Source organism: Lynx rufus, unplaced genomic scaffold (genome assembly GCF_022079265.1).
Source record: "Lynx rufus isolate CCGP_SWC_20201006 ecotype Redwood Valley unplaced genomic scaffold, mLynRuf1.p SCAF_8, whole genome shotgun sequence".
NCBI classification, from domain to species: Eukaryota; Metazoa; Chordata; class Mammalia; order Carnivora; family Felidae; genus Lynx; species Lynx rufus.
Window position 1 is genome coordinate 120,210,898 of NW_025814896.1, and position 16,619 is coordinate 120,227,516.

At 43.4% G+C, this 16,619-nt stretch overlaps 1 long non-coding RNA gene across 1 annotated transcript; it reads right to left on the bottom strand.

The window, feature by feature from the left end:
* Positions 1-2,973: 2,973 nt before the first annotated feature.
* On the bottom strand, positions 2,974-14,744 carry LOC124504275 (uncharacterized). Its single transcript, XR_006960364.1, has 2 exons — positions 14,638-14,744; positions 2,974-3,347 (listed from the first exon to the last, which is right to left on the bottom strand). It is a non-coding gene; the product is annotated as an uncharacterized LOC124504275 (long non-coding RNA).
* Positions 14,745-16,619: the final 1,875 nt, after the last annotated feature.

Here is a 16,619-nt window from a genome sequence, read left to right on the forward strand (position 1 = left end):
TATTATGGATTATGCTGCTATGAACATTTATGTATTTACGTTTTTGTGTGAATATATGTTTCAGTTCTCTTGGGTACATACTTAGGAATGGAATTGCTGAGCCATGTGATAGCTTCATGTTTAACTTTTTGAGGAATCACCAAACTATTTTTTCAAAGTAGCTGAATGAACAATATTAAATTCCTACTAGCAATGTCTAAGGCTTCTAGTTTCTCTACATCCTCAGCAGCACATGTTATTGTCTTCTTTTTAATTTTAGCTATCCCAGTAGGAGGTGAAATGGTATCTCATTGTAGTTTTGATTTGCATTTCCCTAATGATTAATGATGTTGAGCATTTTTCCATGTTCTTATTGCCCATTTGTATAGCTTCTCTGGCAAAATGTATATTCAAATTCTTTGCCCAGTTTTCAACTGGGTTGTCTTCTTTTATTTTATTTTATTTTATTTTATTTTATTTTATTTTATTTTATTTTATTTTATTTTATTTTATTTTATTTTATGTAAGCTCTACACCTAACATAGGGCTTGAACTCACAACCTTGAGATCAATCAAGAGTCACATGCTCTACTGCCTCAGCTGATCAGATGCCCCTGAGTTGTCTTTTTAATTTGTAGAAGTTACTTATATGTTCTGGATACAAATGTCTTATCAAATATACGATCTATAAATATTTTCTCCCATTCTGTGGAGTTTCTGTTCATTTTCTTGATGGTATGTGCACTAAAGCCCAAAAGTTTTAAATTTTGACAGTCTAATTTATCTTTCATTTTTTTCTCTCATTCCTGCTTTTGGTATCATGTCTTAAAAACCATTGCCTCAGGGGCGCCTGGGTGGCGCAGTCGGTTAAGCGTCCGACTTCAGCCAGGTCACGATCTCGCGGTCCGGGAGTTCGAGCCCCGCGTCAGGCTCTGGGCTGATGGCTCGGAGCCTGGAGCCTGTTTCCGATTCTGTGTCTCCCTCTCTCTCTGCCCCTCCCCCGTTCATGCTCTGCCTCTCTCTGTCCCAAAAATAAATAAACGTTGAAAAAAAAAATTAAAAAAAAAAAAAAAAAAACCATTGCCTCAGACAAGGTCAAGAAGATTTACTTATGTATTGCTTTTTAAGAATTTTATAGTTTTACCTCCTACATTTAGGTCTATGATCTATTTTGAGTTTTTTTTCCTCTCTCTCTTTTCTTTTAATATGATGTGAGGTAGGGGAGCCTGGATGGCCCATATATATATGGTGTGAGGTAGGGGCCCAATTTCATTTTTTTGCATATGGATATCCTGTTGTCCCAGCACCATTTGTTGTATTCTTTTTCCCATTGATATATTATTTTTATAAGCATGTTTCACTCAGAATAATATTAATGTGAATTTACATTCTCTGAACACACCCCATTTGCTTCTGTCAGCAATATTGCATGCTAAGGACTGGGAGAAGAGTGATCATGTGTGGGCAATTAAACATTGACCACAGAATGTGATAAGTATTTGTACAATGATGCCCAAAGTTTGGTGTGCATCATAATCATTTAGGGAAATTTTTTTAATGGGAATCTCCAAGCCTCACCCTAACCCACTGCATCATAACTTCCTGGAGGCAGGGTGGGGAGATAGGTGAAATAGGTGAAGGGGATTAAGAGGTACACACTTCCTGAGGTACCTGGCTGGCTCAATCAGAGAGCATGCAACTCTTGAACTCAGGGTCCTCTATTCAAGCCCCACATTGGGCATAGAGCTTACATTAAAAAAAAAGGGGGGGGGGAATTCACTTCCAGTTATAAAATAAATAAGTCATGGGGATAGAAGGTACAGGATAGGGAATATAGTCAATAATATTGTAATAACTTTGTGTGGTGACAGGTGGTAACTACACTTAGCATGGTAAGCACGTCCTAAAGTATATAATTGTCAAATCACTATATTTACACCTGAAACTATATGTTTATATGTCAACTATACTATAATTACATTTTTTTAATCTATAAAAAGAAGTTAACAAAAAAGATAGGTAATAAAGCCTAAAAAGATTCTACAGTTCAGAAACAAACAAGAAAAGGAATTTCCTGGTAACATCCTGTTTATACCATATATAGAATCACACAATATTAGAGCTGTAAGACCCCATAAGACTACACAATTTACCTCTTCATTTTTTAATTATATAACCAGAAGATGATTGGCTTTTACCTGTACTGCCTGTACACACCATATATGCATCAAGGCCAGACTGGGCACTTGTTTGTCTCCTCCTAATACATTCAAAGTCAAGAGTATTTATGACTGGGGGCGCCTGGGTGGCTCAATCGGTTAAGTGGCCAACTCTCGATTTTGGCTCAGGTCATGATCTCACGGTTTGTGAGTTTGAATTCTGAGTTGGGCCGTGCACTGACAGCATGGAGCCTGCTGGGGATTCTCTCTCCCTCTCTCTCTCTCTCTCTCAAAACTAAACTTTAAAAAAACTATTTATGACTAATGACATTATACTGAAGGTTTCATGGGAAGATGGAGAAGAGGATTGCATCGCATAGCCAAGCTTAACTAGATCCCTTCTTTTGTCTTGCTAGACCTGTTCTTTTTCAAAGTTTTCTCCATTGCGGAGTCTCTTCTCTCCATCCCTCCTACTACCCAACTTCTGAAATTCCCTTCTTTTTTCAAACCATTCAGCTGTGTTATCAAGTTTTTTCTTTTTTTAATTTTATTTATTTATTTATTTTTTTAGTAATCTCTACACCCAATGTGGGGCTCAAACTCACAACCCTGAAATCACGAGTTGTATGCTCTAACAACTGAGCCAGCCAGGTGCCCCTGGTCTCAAATTTATATAACACAGTCAACAGAGTAAAAGCCCACTAGTTACATAAAAAAGCAACCGACTATCTTTCCTCAGGCTGCTTGGGAAAGTAGGGAGGTGTCTCAGGTCACTCTATGGCGATAGAACCATATGAGGATTTTCCGCTTATTAAGAACAAGACAATGGGCTAAGTATCAGATAAAATGACTTATTTAATGTCCGGTAGCTCATCAGTGGCAAATCAGGTATGGAACTTTAATTAAAAGGATCGAAGCACAACTTCTGAGCCACCCATATTTATCGTCTTCAATTTCTTTTGCTTAATAGCCTGTGGGACACATGGAAAAGGTATTATTATTTCATTTTCTAAAGATAAATTGAGATAGAGTGACAACGAGTAACTTTTGCAACTAGAATAGTAGAAGGTTTCAGTCTGGGATCCAGAATTGTTCATCTTTAGCAGGATATGTGAATTATAGCCAAAAATCTCATTGGGAAGCCACAGTGGAAAATGTAACCAGCAAGGGACACTCTGTAATCCTGGGCACGGTAATGTGAGGGAAAGCCTTAAAAAAAAAAAAGAAAGAAAGAAAGAAACATTAGGACTGATAAGTCTTGCTGAGAAGGGGGAATGGGGCAGACTGTGTTTCTCCCACAGTGACAGGAAAAGATGGCAGCATTGGGCAAGGCAGGATCCTGTTTGGCAAGGAACGTCTGTCCTCATGTAGGAAAGCATGACTCATCAGGGTGCCCCAGCTCAATGACACAGTCTCTTAAGATCTTCCAAGTCCCCTTAGTCCAACTCTGTATTTACCAAGCAACTCTCAGATCTACTTTTGGCTTCCGCAGCACGCCTTCCCACAGAGTAAAGAATGTGCTGACTGGGGTTTCTTCAGATCTATTGTCAATTATATTTTACAGGATGAATGAATAAAGCTGCATCTGAGCTCTTTCTCGTGGGCTTGGTGGAGAGTGAGTTTGTTCATTCAACATTAATTCAACAAATATTTATTGAGTGTCATCTATGTGCCAGGCATTGGTCAGAGCCCTGGTGATACAAGTCAGATAAGGTCCTATCCTCATAGAGTGCTCTCATTAACAAGAGGTGACATGTAACAAAGCAAACAAATCAATAGATAATTTCAAATTGTGATACTCCCCACCTAGGGTTACTGAACTCCTTCCAACAGGCTCAGCTGTACTCCGGGTTCTGCAACCCTCCCCCTCTCATCTTTCCCAGGTCAACTTAAGAAGCTTTAGCCCAAGGCCAGAGGCCTCAGCATGAAATTTCCTCTCTGATCTGTCCTGGACCCTGAGAACTGAGTTTCAATAACTAAAGACCCACAGCCTCCTTTACCACCACAGCGCTCTAGACCATGGACCTCCATCTTGTTTCCTACCCACGACTTGATAACCTCATCCATTTGTTCATCCAACAGACACTTTCTGAGTTCTTACTGAACACGAAGCATTTTGTTTGGAGCCGGGGATTCAGAAATGACTAAGACATGGTCCCCGCCCTCCAGTTCGCAGTCCAAGGAAGAAGATCCACATTTATGGTTCCCCTGCTGCTTCTATGGGCTAGGAGTGACAAAAATGCGGGGTGACTGTGTGGAGAGAAGACGATCCCTAAGTCATACTGAGAGGTGTGATCAGGGAAAATTTCCCTCAGGAGAGGATCTTTAAATTGAGGTTTTAGAGAGTTTTTTTCCTACATAACTTCGATTGTATTTTCTTTCCAAAAATAACAAATGATGCAACTTTAGAAAATACAGAAAACGAAGGGCATTGAAAGCCACCATTGATAACAATTTGGTGGTATGTACCTTTCAATCTCTTCACTATTTGAGCTTGGTTTTGAAGTGAAAAACTTTGAAGGCAGGGAGGAGAAAGTATTTGGTAGAGGCAATTGTCCTTAGGTTGCCTTTAAAATCCAGATGTAGGGCACCTGGGTGGCTCAGTCAGTTAAGTGTCCAGCTTGGGCTCAGGTCATGATCTCACGGTTGTGAGTTCGGGCCCCACGTCGGGCTTTGTGCTGACAGCTGGGAGCCTACAGCCTGCTTTGGATTCTGCGTCTCCCTCTCTCTCTGCCCCTCCCCCACTCACGCTCTGTCTCTCTCTGTCTCAAAAATAAATAAGCATTGGGGCGCCTGGGTGGCTCAGTAGGTTGAGCGTCCGACTGCGGCTCAGGTCATGATCTTGCAGTGCGTGAGTTCGAGCCCCGCGTCGGGCTCTGTGCTGACCGCTCAGAGCCTGGAGCCTGTTTCAGATTCTGTGTCTCCTTCTCTCTCTGACCCTCCCCCATTCATGCTCTGTCCCTCTCTGTCTCAAAAATAAATAAACGTTAAAAAAATAAATAAATAAGCATTAAAAAATAATAATAAAATAAAAAATAAAATCCAGATGTCATTTTAAAAATAAAATAAAATAAATAAATAAAAATAAAAACAAGACTTAATAGGTAAAAACACAAATATATATCTAGGTTTTGTTCACTGAAATCCTGTTGGCACCTGGCCACAACATGAAAGATAGTAGTTACTCAACATATACTGGTGAGTTAAAAAAAAACAAAACAAAAAAAGGAATAAGATGTAAATGGAAAGATGAAACTTTGAAAATTAAAGCATAAGAATGTGATTCCTTCTCTGAGGCCCAACATCTGCAAAACTGAAAAGAGAGGATCCTGGAAAAGGGCCATGCCGGGCTGAGGTCTCTTGTCATTTGTTATCAAATTTTTATTTTATAATTTGTGATTTTGTTATCACGCTCTTTGCCTAAGCAAATGTCACAAAATGTTCCCGTTATACGTTCTAGAAGATTAACAGTTTTAGGTCTGTGATCCATTTTGAGTTTAGCATGAGGTATGTGTCAAGGTTCATTTCTTTCCATACAGATATCCTTTCGCTAGAGTACTGTATGTTTAAAATACTATCCTTTCAGGGGCACCTGGGTGGCTCAGTTAAGCGTCCAACTTCGGCTCAGGTCATGATCTCGCGGTCCGTGAGTTCGAGCCCCGCGTCGGGCTCTGTGCTGGCAGCTCAGAGGCTGGAGCCTGCTTCAGGTTCTGTGTCTCCCTCTCTCTCTGCCCCTCCCGCACTTGTGCTCTGTCTCTCTCTGTCTCTCAAAAATAAATAAATGTTAAAAGAAAAAAATACTATCCTTTCAATGAAATTGGATTACCCTGGAACTTTTGTAAAGAAATAGCTGATCTGATGGGTGAGAGTTTATTTCTGGACTCTGTTATGTTCCTCTGATCTATATCAGGGGTCAACAAATCCTGCCTACTCTGGCTTTTTACATAAAGTGTTATTATAATACAGGCACACTCATCCATTTCTGTATTCTGCCTGGCTGCTTTCAAGCTACAGTATAGCTGAGTAGTTGTTACGGAGACCATGTGAACTGCAAACCTAAAATATTTACTATCTGGCCCTTTAAAGAAAAAGTTTGCTGACCCCTGGTCTATATTTACCCTTATGGGGAAACCACACTCTCTTGACCACTGAAGCTTTACAGTAATTTTTTTTTTTTTTTTTTGTGAGCTCTACACCTAATATGGGGCTTGAACTCATGACCCCAAGATCAAGAGTTGCATGCTCTACCAACTGAGCCAGCCAAGCACCCTCTTCTAGTAAGTCTTTTTTTTTTTTTAATTTTTTTTTTTTAACGTTTATTTATTTTTGAGACAGAGAGAGAGCATGAACAGGGGAGGGTCAGAGAGAGAGGGAGACACAGAATCTGAAACAGGCTCCAGGCTCTGAGCGGTCAGCACAGAGCCCGACTCGGGGCTCGAGCTCACGGACCGTGAGATCATGACCTGAGCCGAGGTGGGCCGCTTAACCGACTGAGCCACCCAGGCGCCCCTCTTCTAGTAAGTCTTGATCAGACAGTGTAAGTCCTCCGGCTTTGGTTTTCTTTTTCAAAATATTTTAGTTATTCTAAGTCCTTCAACTTTCCATATAAATTTTACAATAGCCTGTCAGGGCACCTGTGTGGCTCAGTCAGCTAAGCGTCCGACTCTTGATTTCAGGCCAGGTTACGATCTCATGATTCATGGGATTGAGCCCCACATCGGGCTCTGTGCTGACAGTGCAGAGCCTGCTTGGGATTCTCGGTCTCTCTCTCTCTCTCTCCTGCTCTCTCTCTCAAAATAAATAAATAAACTTGAAAAATAAACACACAAATAAAAATGGCTTGTCAATTCCTCAAAAGAGAAAGTTCAGATTTTGACCGGGACCACATAAATCTAAAGAACAAACCGGGAGGATTGCCATCTTAACAATATTGAGCCTTCCAAACTATAACACTATCTTCTCTATTTAGTTCTTCAACTTCCCTTTGCAATATTTTATTGTTTCCAGCCTATAAGTCTTTCTCCAAATGTATTCCTATGTGAGCTTTTTTAATGTTATTATGAGTGGAGTTGACTTTTAAATTTTTATTTTCTAGTTACTTGTTGCTGGTATATAGAAATACCATCGATTTTCATATATTGACTATGTACTATGCCCAACTGGCAAGTTTTATTTATTGTAGTAAGTTCTTTTTGGTAGATTCTTAAGGGTTTTTTTTTTTTTTTCATTCACAAACAGTGCCATCTACAAATAAAGACAGTTTCACCAAATACAGAATTACTCAAGCTTTCAATTTCTTTAATTTAGTTATTTTATTAGTTGCCAGAAAGGGAGAGTTTAAACTTCCAACTCTGGTTATGGAATTGTATGTTTCTCCCTTTAATTCTGTCAATTTTGCTTCAATTTTGATTTTTCTCCTGAGAATATGTTTTATTTTCTTGGTCTTTTATTTGCAGGCAATTTTGGGTTGCTATTTATATGAATGTCATGAATGTGAATTTGTGGAGCTACTCAGACTGTTATTGTGATGGTCACTTTTGTGTGCATGCTTGACTGGGTCACTGGGCTTAGATATTTGCCTAAACATAATTCTGGATGTTTCTGTGAAGGTGTTTTTTGGATGAGATTAACATTTAAATGGATGGACTTTAAGCAGATTATCCTCCATAATGTGGGTGGGCCTTATGTAATCAGTTGAAGGTCTTAATAGAACAAAGACTGACTTCCCCTGATGTAAAAGGAATTTTGCCAGCAGAGCTACTTCTCTATAATCAATCGATTTGTCTCTCTCACTCCCTCCTCCTCTCTCCCTCTCTTTCACCCCCTGTCCACACACAGACACACATACACATACATACTTTGTTCTGTTTCCCTGGAGAACCCTGACTAATTAACACAGCTGTTTTTCACCAATGAGTATTATTTCCTTTGTTTTAGCAGGTGATTTTCTTGGCTAGGCTGGCATGGCAAATCCCACGTCTTGTGCAGTATCTTCATTCTTGTTTCGTGCCAAGTGTGGTGCAAGCATCACTCAGAGATACGACAGTTTGGAGAGCTCTCTGGTTCTGTTCTTTCTGTTCTTTTTTCTTTCTTTTTCAGTTTATTCACTTGTTTGTTTGTTTGTTTGTTTGTTTAGTAATCTCTATACCCAATGTGGGGCTCGAACTCACCACCCCGAGATCAAGAGTCATATGCTTTTCCGAATGAGCCAGCCAGGAGCCCTTGGGTCTTTTTTTCCCCGGGGTTCCACTCCGGTCAGTTTTCGCTATTGTCCTGGCTTCTTCTTTTCTGGTTTCTCACATCATAAAACCTGTTTTTTCTTGTGAACCTGGCTGCCTTCTGTGTACAACATGGGATGCGTTTCACCCTGGGCTAAATGTCTCGAAGGTGAGAGCTTCTTTGTACACCTCCACCTGTCTCCTTCTGCTCTCCCGCCACCACCTGCAAGATGCCAGCTTCAGCCTCCGTCCAGTGTGCCTTTGGCTGGGCTGCGTGCGTGAGTCAGGTGGGTCAGAGAGGCGGGGGGTGGGGGGGTCCATCTGATTCTGTTCTCGCTCCGCTATTTTCACGTAGTTCCTTTTTGTACTAAGCTCAGGGTTGATCACTGTTTTCTGCAGTGAAGAGTCACATGGTAAAATCTTTATCACACTCGGAAGTAGAGTCTCAGCCTTGGTATTTCTGAAAAAGTTTATCTCACCTTCATTACTGAAAGATATTTTTGGGGGCGCCTGGGTGGCTCGGCCGGTTAAGGGTCTGACTCAATTTCGGCTCAGGTCAGGATCTCACCGGTGGTTCGTGAGATGTAGCCCTGCTTTAGGCGATGGGCTGACAGCACAGAGCCTGCTTGGGATTCTCTCTCTCTCTCTCTCTCTCTCTCTCTCCCCCTACCCCATGAGCACGTGCTGTCTCTCAAAAAAATTCTTTTTAATATTTAATGTTTATTTATTTTTGAGAGAGAGAGAGAGCAAGCTAGCATGTGCGCGGGCATGTGGAGGAGGGGCACAGAGAGACAGGGGACAGAAGGGCCAAAGCGGACTCTGCACTGACAACAGCAAGTCCAATGCAGGGCTTGAACTCGCGAAGCACGAGATCATGACCTGAGCTGAAGTCGGGCGCTCAACCGACCGAGCCCCTCGGGCACCCTAACATGGTTTAAAAAATAATTTTAAAAGGGGAAAAAAAAGAAAGATATTTTTGTTCTTGGTTGGCAGTTTTTCTTTCAGTGGCTTGGAGATGTCTCCCTATTATCCTCTGGTTTGCATGTGGCCAAGAAGATGTCTGCTACTGTCCTTATCTTTGTTCCTCAGCACAGAGTGTATTTTCCCCTCTGGCTGCTTCTAGCGTTTTCTCTTTATCATCGTGTTTTAGCAATTTGACTACAATGCGCCTTGATGTGGTTTTTCTTCATTTTTTCTCTGAGTGGGGTTTGTTGAGTTTCTCTGATTTGTGGTGGGTTTATAGTTCTCGCCAAATTTAAGTAATTTTCAGCCATTATGTCTTCAAACACGTTTTCTGTCCTCTTCTCACCTCATCCCCTCTTTCCGGGACTCCAGGTACACGCACGTGAGGCCCTGAATGCTGCCGCCACTCACTGATGTTCTGCTTATTTTTTTATTTTTTATTTTAGAGAGAAAGAGGGAGTGAGAGCAGGGGAGAAGGGCAGAGAGAGAGAGGGAGAAAGAATCTTAAGCAGGTTCCATGCTCAGCACAGAGCCTGACATGGGGTTCAATCCCACAACCCTGGGATCATGACCTGAGCCAAAATCAAGAGTCAGACACTCAACTGACTGAGCCACCAAGGCGCCCCAATATTCTTATTTTATTTTTAAAAACATTTTTTAATGTTTATTTATTTTTGAGAGAGAGAGAGAGAGAGAGAAGCAGAGCACGAGTGAGGAAGGGGCAGAGAGAGAGGGAGACACAGATGCAAAGCAGGCTCCAGGCTCCGAAGTGTCACCACAGAGCCTGACATGGGGCTCGAACCCACACACCGTGAGATCATGACCTGAACTGAAGTCAGATGCTCGACTGACTGAGCCACCCAGGTGCCCCAATATTCTTATTTTAGAGATGAATCTTTTTTTCTTATCTGTGTTGTATTTTGGATTTTTCTGTTGCTATGTTTTCATAGCCAAGAATGCTTTCTTATTTAATGTCTGATCTGCTATGCTATTAATTCCATTCACTATATTTTTCATCTCTAGAATTTTGATTTGGGCATCTTGTAGATTTTCTATTTCACTCTTCCTGATGCTCATGCTGTCCTGTACCTTCTGGAATATATGGGATATATTTATAGTAGCTGTTTCAATGCCCTTGTCTCCTATTAGCTGTATCATTTCTGTTTCTGTTTCTACGGATTGATTTTTTTTCCTGCTTATTTGAGTGACAGGTAATTTTTTATTAGACACCAAATATTTTGTGGGGTTTTTTCCAGTTTTATTGCTATAATTGACGTGCAATATTGTGTACGTTTAAGGTGTGAGACATAATGGTTTAATACACATGTATATTGTGAAATGATCACCACAAGAAGTTTAGGTAACATCCAAGAAACACTGCTTTTTTTTTTTTAATTTTCTTTTTTTTTGAACGTTTATTTATTTTTGGGACAGAGAGAGACAGAGCATGAACGGGGGAGGGGCAGAGAGAGAGGGAGACCCAGAATCGGAAACAGGCTCCAGGCTCCGAGCCATCAGCCCAGAGCTTGACGCGGGGCTCGAACTCACGGACCGCAAGATCGTGACCTGGCTGAAGTCGGACGCTTTACCGACTGCGCCACCCAGGCGCCCCGAAACACTGCTTTTTTAACAGCCTAGTGATTGGACAAGTGTAGGTTATGCTGTGGTCCCCATAAGTAGCTGCCATCTGTCACCACACAGCCCTATTACAATCCCACCGACTATGTTCCCGATGCTGTACCTTTTATCCCTGTGACCTATTCCTTCCATACCTGAAAGCCTGTATCTCCCACGCCCCTTTTCCAGTTTGCCCACTCCCCCACCCCATTCCCCTATGGCAACCACCAGTGTGTTCTCTGTATTTATGGGGCTGTTTGTGGGTTTGGGTTTGTTTGTTCGTTTGTTTTGTTATTTTATATTCCATATAAGTGAAACCATATGAGATACCAGATATTTTGAAGTTTATATTGTTGGGTACCAGAATTCCTTTATTTTAGAGAGAGAGAGAGAGAGAGAGAGAGAGAAAGAGCACGTGAGCAGGGGACAGGGGCAGAGAGGGAGAGAGAGAATCCTAAGCAGGCTCCACGCTGTTAGTGCATGTTAGCTCCACATGGGGCTTGATCCCATGAACTGTGAAATCATGACCTGAGCCCAAGATCAAGAGTCAGACACTTGGAGGGGCATCGGGGTGGCTTCGTTGGTTAAGTGTGCGACTTCGGCTCAGGTCATGATCTCTCAGTTCGTGAGTTTGAGCCTCGGGTTGGGCTCTGAGCTGACCACTCAGTCTGGAGCCTGTTTCAGATTCTGTGTCTCCCTCTTTCTCTGTCCCTCCCCTGCTCATGCTCTGTCTCTTTCTCTCTCAAAAATAAAAAAACATAAAAAAATAAAAACCAGGGGCGCCTGGGTGGCTCAGTCGGGTAAGCGTCTGACTTTGGCTCACGTCATGATCTCGCAGTTCGTGAGTTTGAGCCCCAAGTCAGGCTCTGTGCGGACAGCTCGGAGCCTGAAGCCTGCTTCATATTCTGTGTCTTTCTCTCTCCCTCCCCCTCCCCCACTCACACTCTGTCCCTCTCTCTCTCTCTCTCAAAAATAAACATTAAAAAAATTTTTTTTAAATAAAAAAAACAAAAAGAGTCAGACACTTGAGGCACCTGGGTGGCTCTGTTGCTTAAGCATCCGACTTTGGCTCAGGTCATGATCTCACAGTTGGTGGGTTTGAGCCCCACGTTGGGCTCTGTGCTGACAGCTCAGAGCCTGGAGCCTGCTTCAGAATTTGTGCCTCCCTCTCTCTCTCTGCCCCTCCCTTGCTCGTGCTCTGTCTCTCTCTGTCTCTCAAAAATAAATAAACATTAAAATAATTTTTAACAAAAGAGTCAGACACTTAACTGAGCCTCCCAGGCGTCCTGGTACCAGAATTTTTTTTTTTTTTTAATTCTTTGAAATATCTGGTGGCTTCAGTATAGGCTGCGGTTAAATTACTTGGAAATCGTCTGACCTTCACAAGGCTTGCTTTCCAGCTTTGTTAGGGGAGTCCAGAACAACTCCTGGGACTCATTTGGCATGACCCCTGAGGCCACCCTCCTCTGAGGGCTCCAAGCCCCGTGTTTGGGGAGCACTTTCTGCTCTGGCTGGTGGGCACACCCACTCTTCCCAGCCTCGCACACGCTCTGGGGGCTCGTCCATCTCCTCGCCTCTACGGGGCTTCTTTTCCCAGTGCTGGGCATGTCCACAATCACACGTACCGATCGGTGCCCAGGCAAAACTTTCGAGGACATTCCTCTGCACATCTCCAAGAGTTCTGCCCCTCTCTCTGTGCGGTAGCCTGGAAGCTGTCTCTTCAGGCAGTGAGCCGGGACCCCCCCCCCCCCAGAAGACTCATCTCATCTGCTTCCCGTCTCTCGGGGATCCCTGTCCGGAGACGCCTGCCATCCAATGTCTTCAAACCATTGCTTCCTATATTTTGTTCCATTTTATAACTGATGAAGTCAGAGGATAAATCTAGATTCTGCTACTACATCATTCCCCAAAGTCGGCGTTGCTTTTATTCTTTTAAGCAATCTTTTTTTTATCGAGGCGTAGCATACACACATAAACGTGTACGAATCTAAGTGTGCAGCTCGATAAACTTTCACAAAATAAACACACATCTGTGTGACTATCTCCCATGTTAATAAATAGAACATTGCCAGCACCACAGAAGCTTCGTGTTCTTTTCCGGTCACTACCTGCCCTCCCAGGGTAACCATCATTCTCATTTCTGGCACCACAGTGCTCGTTTTACATAAATGGAGTCACGCAGTGTATGTATTCTTTTAGGTCTGGGTTTCTTTCACGCGACTTTATATTTGTCAGGTTCATTCACGTTGTTATGCAAAAGCAATGATTAATTCACTTTCATTGCCGTGTAATATTCTATTTGATGAATATATCACATTTTTCCTCTAGTGTCTTGTTGGTGGACATTGAAGTTATTTCTAGTTTGGGCCTATTATGAATCGTGCCTTTATGATCATGTTTGCACATGTTTTGTGTGTGTACATATGCGTTTCTGCCAGAACCGCTAAATCGTAGGCTAGGAATCTCTTCCACTTTAGAAGATACCACCAAGTAGTTTTCCAAAGCAGACATCCCAATTTACACTCTTACTAGCATTGTATGAGCGTTCTAGTTGCCCCATATCCTCACCAACACTCGTTATTATATCTTTTTAATTTGACTCATTCTGATGGATTTTAGTTACATTGCCTTTCAGAACACCCCATGGGCATAATCAAACTACCAGGCAGAATGAGCTAACGGTGTGCCAGCTTGAGACTCCTATATTAATTTTTTTTATGTTTTTCTTTATTTTTGAGACAGAGAGAGACAGAGCATGAGCAGGGGAGGGGCAGAGAGAGAGGGAGACACAGAATCTGAAACAGGCTCCAGGCTCTGAGCTGTCAGCACAGAACCCAACTCAGGGCCCGAACCCAAGAACTGTGAGATCATGACCTGAGCCCAAGTTGGACACTTAACCGACTGAGCCACCCAGGTGCCCAGAGACTCCTATATATACGGTGTTTCTTCCCAATGTCTGTGTGAGCATTTCCCGATGCATTCAGTTGTTACATTTGTGCTCATCAACATCATTTGAGCCGAGTTTGAAAGCTAAGTGTTAGATGATTTACCAGGTGAATATATGGTGAGAGGAAAAGCAAACAAGGGCATTCTTGGTGGAGGAAGAAATATATGGGAAAGAAGTCATAAAAGGACTGTCTCAGGGCTGCCCGGTAAGATTGTGCATGATTTTTTCCTCTGTCTATGGAAATGGCACCTCTAAGAATTGTTCAGGGCACAACCCACGAAGCTGTACACAGCAGCCATGCCTGTCATGGTGAGGAATGATAAGAAATTTGTTATGAGCGGAGGGCAGAGCGGGTAGGTTAGAGAAGCGAGAGAAGTCAGATCCAGAGTTGGGGCAGCATAACCCACTGGGATCTTGCCAGAGGTTTACTTTAAAGGTTCACCCCACCCCCACCCCCACCCCACTACATGAAGGATCGTACAAGCTTCTTCCTCCTGGATCCTTCAGCCCTCTGAGCCAACAGGGCTGCCACTGAACTGGGGCTAAGGTGAACCCAAGTCAGGAAGGAGAAATGCTGAGCACACTCAAGTTTGTCTTGCTACACAACTCTGGTCTCAACAAGTTGAGGAACCAACACCCTGTCCTTCCTCTCTTTGGGGCTTCCTCTCTTGCTTACAGCCTCAGCGCGCTCCTCTGTCTGGTAAAACTGGGTAAACCTGGATGGGAAGCTGTGCCCCACCTACCTGGCCCTTACCTTCATGTTTCTGAGTCACCAGGGGGTGGTTTCTGAGAGCACAAGAAAGCGAAAGGAAAATCCCAGGGTCCCCACGTATCTTCCCGACAGCCTGCCAGCATGAAGAATATCCCTGCAAAAGAAAAAGATTTCTTTGGGTTGACATTCTTTGTCCCTGAGTCCTCATGACGCTTTATATGTCTGTCTTGTATGCTTGTTCAGGGCATTAAATGATTGAAGTAGGCCTTCCTGTTGGGCTGGAAGGAAGGGATTATCCACTGTGTACCAGAGAAGGCAGGGTCCCTTCTGGAAAGTGAAGTTCACGCTCAGGCTCTGCCTTCCTTCCAGTTACTTGGACAAAGTATGTTCCTTAAAGTAGAAACTGGGACTGATGGAGGCATTCCAAGAAGTGTGGGAAGGAGCATCTCTGTTGGCTCTGGCTACAAAGGGAGTCGTTCTGGAGAGGTAAGTGGTAAGAAGGTAACTCCCTAAGGAGGAGGGAGGTTCCAGAACATGGAACCCAGGAAAGGTGCCCATAGTTACACCAGGATTCTGAGACTAGAGTAAATATCACGGGGCCATATGTCAGTGGGAGATTTGCAGGCCCCGGGGACTCTGTGAACCAGGCTATGAGTAGAAACCCTTCCAACTGAGCTTTTTTGGCTTGTTTTTCTGCTTCTTTAACAAGATTGACTTTGAAATCACCTAACAGGGATATCAACCAGCACATTTAAAATATGTTCACCAGCGCTTGGTCTTATGAAAGGTAGAGAACAGGAGACACCATTCCTGGCCTGGAGGAGGCTACTAAGGAACTAGAGAGAGAACAAGGCTCGTGAAGCCCTTAAGGAACAGCTCAACCCATAGGATTCTTTGTTTCCATTTTTGGCCAAAATTAAAATTATCATGAACTCCCCGAGCAGACACCAGCTGGGCAACAGTAGGAGTGTTAAACATCCCAGGAGAGGGGGAGGTCTCCTGGGACCCAAAATTGTTCCCAGTTCATCCGTAAGTGCTGATGAGCTACGTGTGAACTGTGAAATTAACGGTAATATTCCTCAAAAACAAATAAACAAGACAGTAAAAGACCATAGCTGATTCAATACTAAACTATGCAGGTTGAGGGGGTCCATGGGCACCCAAGAGGCTCTAGGTGCTGAAAAAGTTCCAGTGTCACTGGACTGGGGGCTGAAGGGAGGACAGGCCTTGGACAAACAGGGGACCAGTGTGGAGGAAGAGCCAAAGAAATCATCACCTTCAAAAATCACTCCCAGGGGCACCTGCGTGGCTCAGTTGGTTAGGCATCTGACTTCGGCTCAGGTCAGGATCTCACGGTCCGTGAGTTCAAGCCCCGCTTCGGGCTCTGTGCTGACAGCTTGGAGCCTGGAGCCTGCTTCTGATTCTGTGTCTCCCTCTCTCTGACCCTCCCCCGTTCATGCTCTGTCTCTCTCTGTCTCAAAAATAAATAAACATTAAAAACAACAACAAAAATCACTCCCATTTCTCTTGAATTTTAACGTTTTCATAGAGGAGCGCCTGGGCGGCTCAGTCGGTCGAGCGTCCGACTCTTGATTTCGGCTCAGGTCCCTGCCTCGGCCTCTGCACTGAGCACGGAGTCTGCTTGAGATTCTCTCTCTCTCTCTCAAATTAAACACACACATACACACACGAGAAAAGAGAGACTGCTGCTATGGATGCGGGTGCAAGAGGGCCTGTGGCCGGTGACATTCTCAACAGGACTCTTGCTTTCTGTTCAAACAGTCTTTCCCATCCCCACGCCACCCCCCACCCCTCCTGTGCCCTGCAGCCTCCTCCAGACCCCTTACAGGCTTCCCACACTGCCTTGCTGACTCCTTTACCATCACCACCAGCCTGCCCTGCTGGGACTCCTTAGAAACGTGCTGGCGAGGTCTCCAAGGCCTCTCTGGTTGCTATATCCAGGCCACAATCCTCACCGGTTCATTCATTGTTCATTCATTCATTTATTCAGAGAATATTTGTTA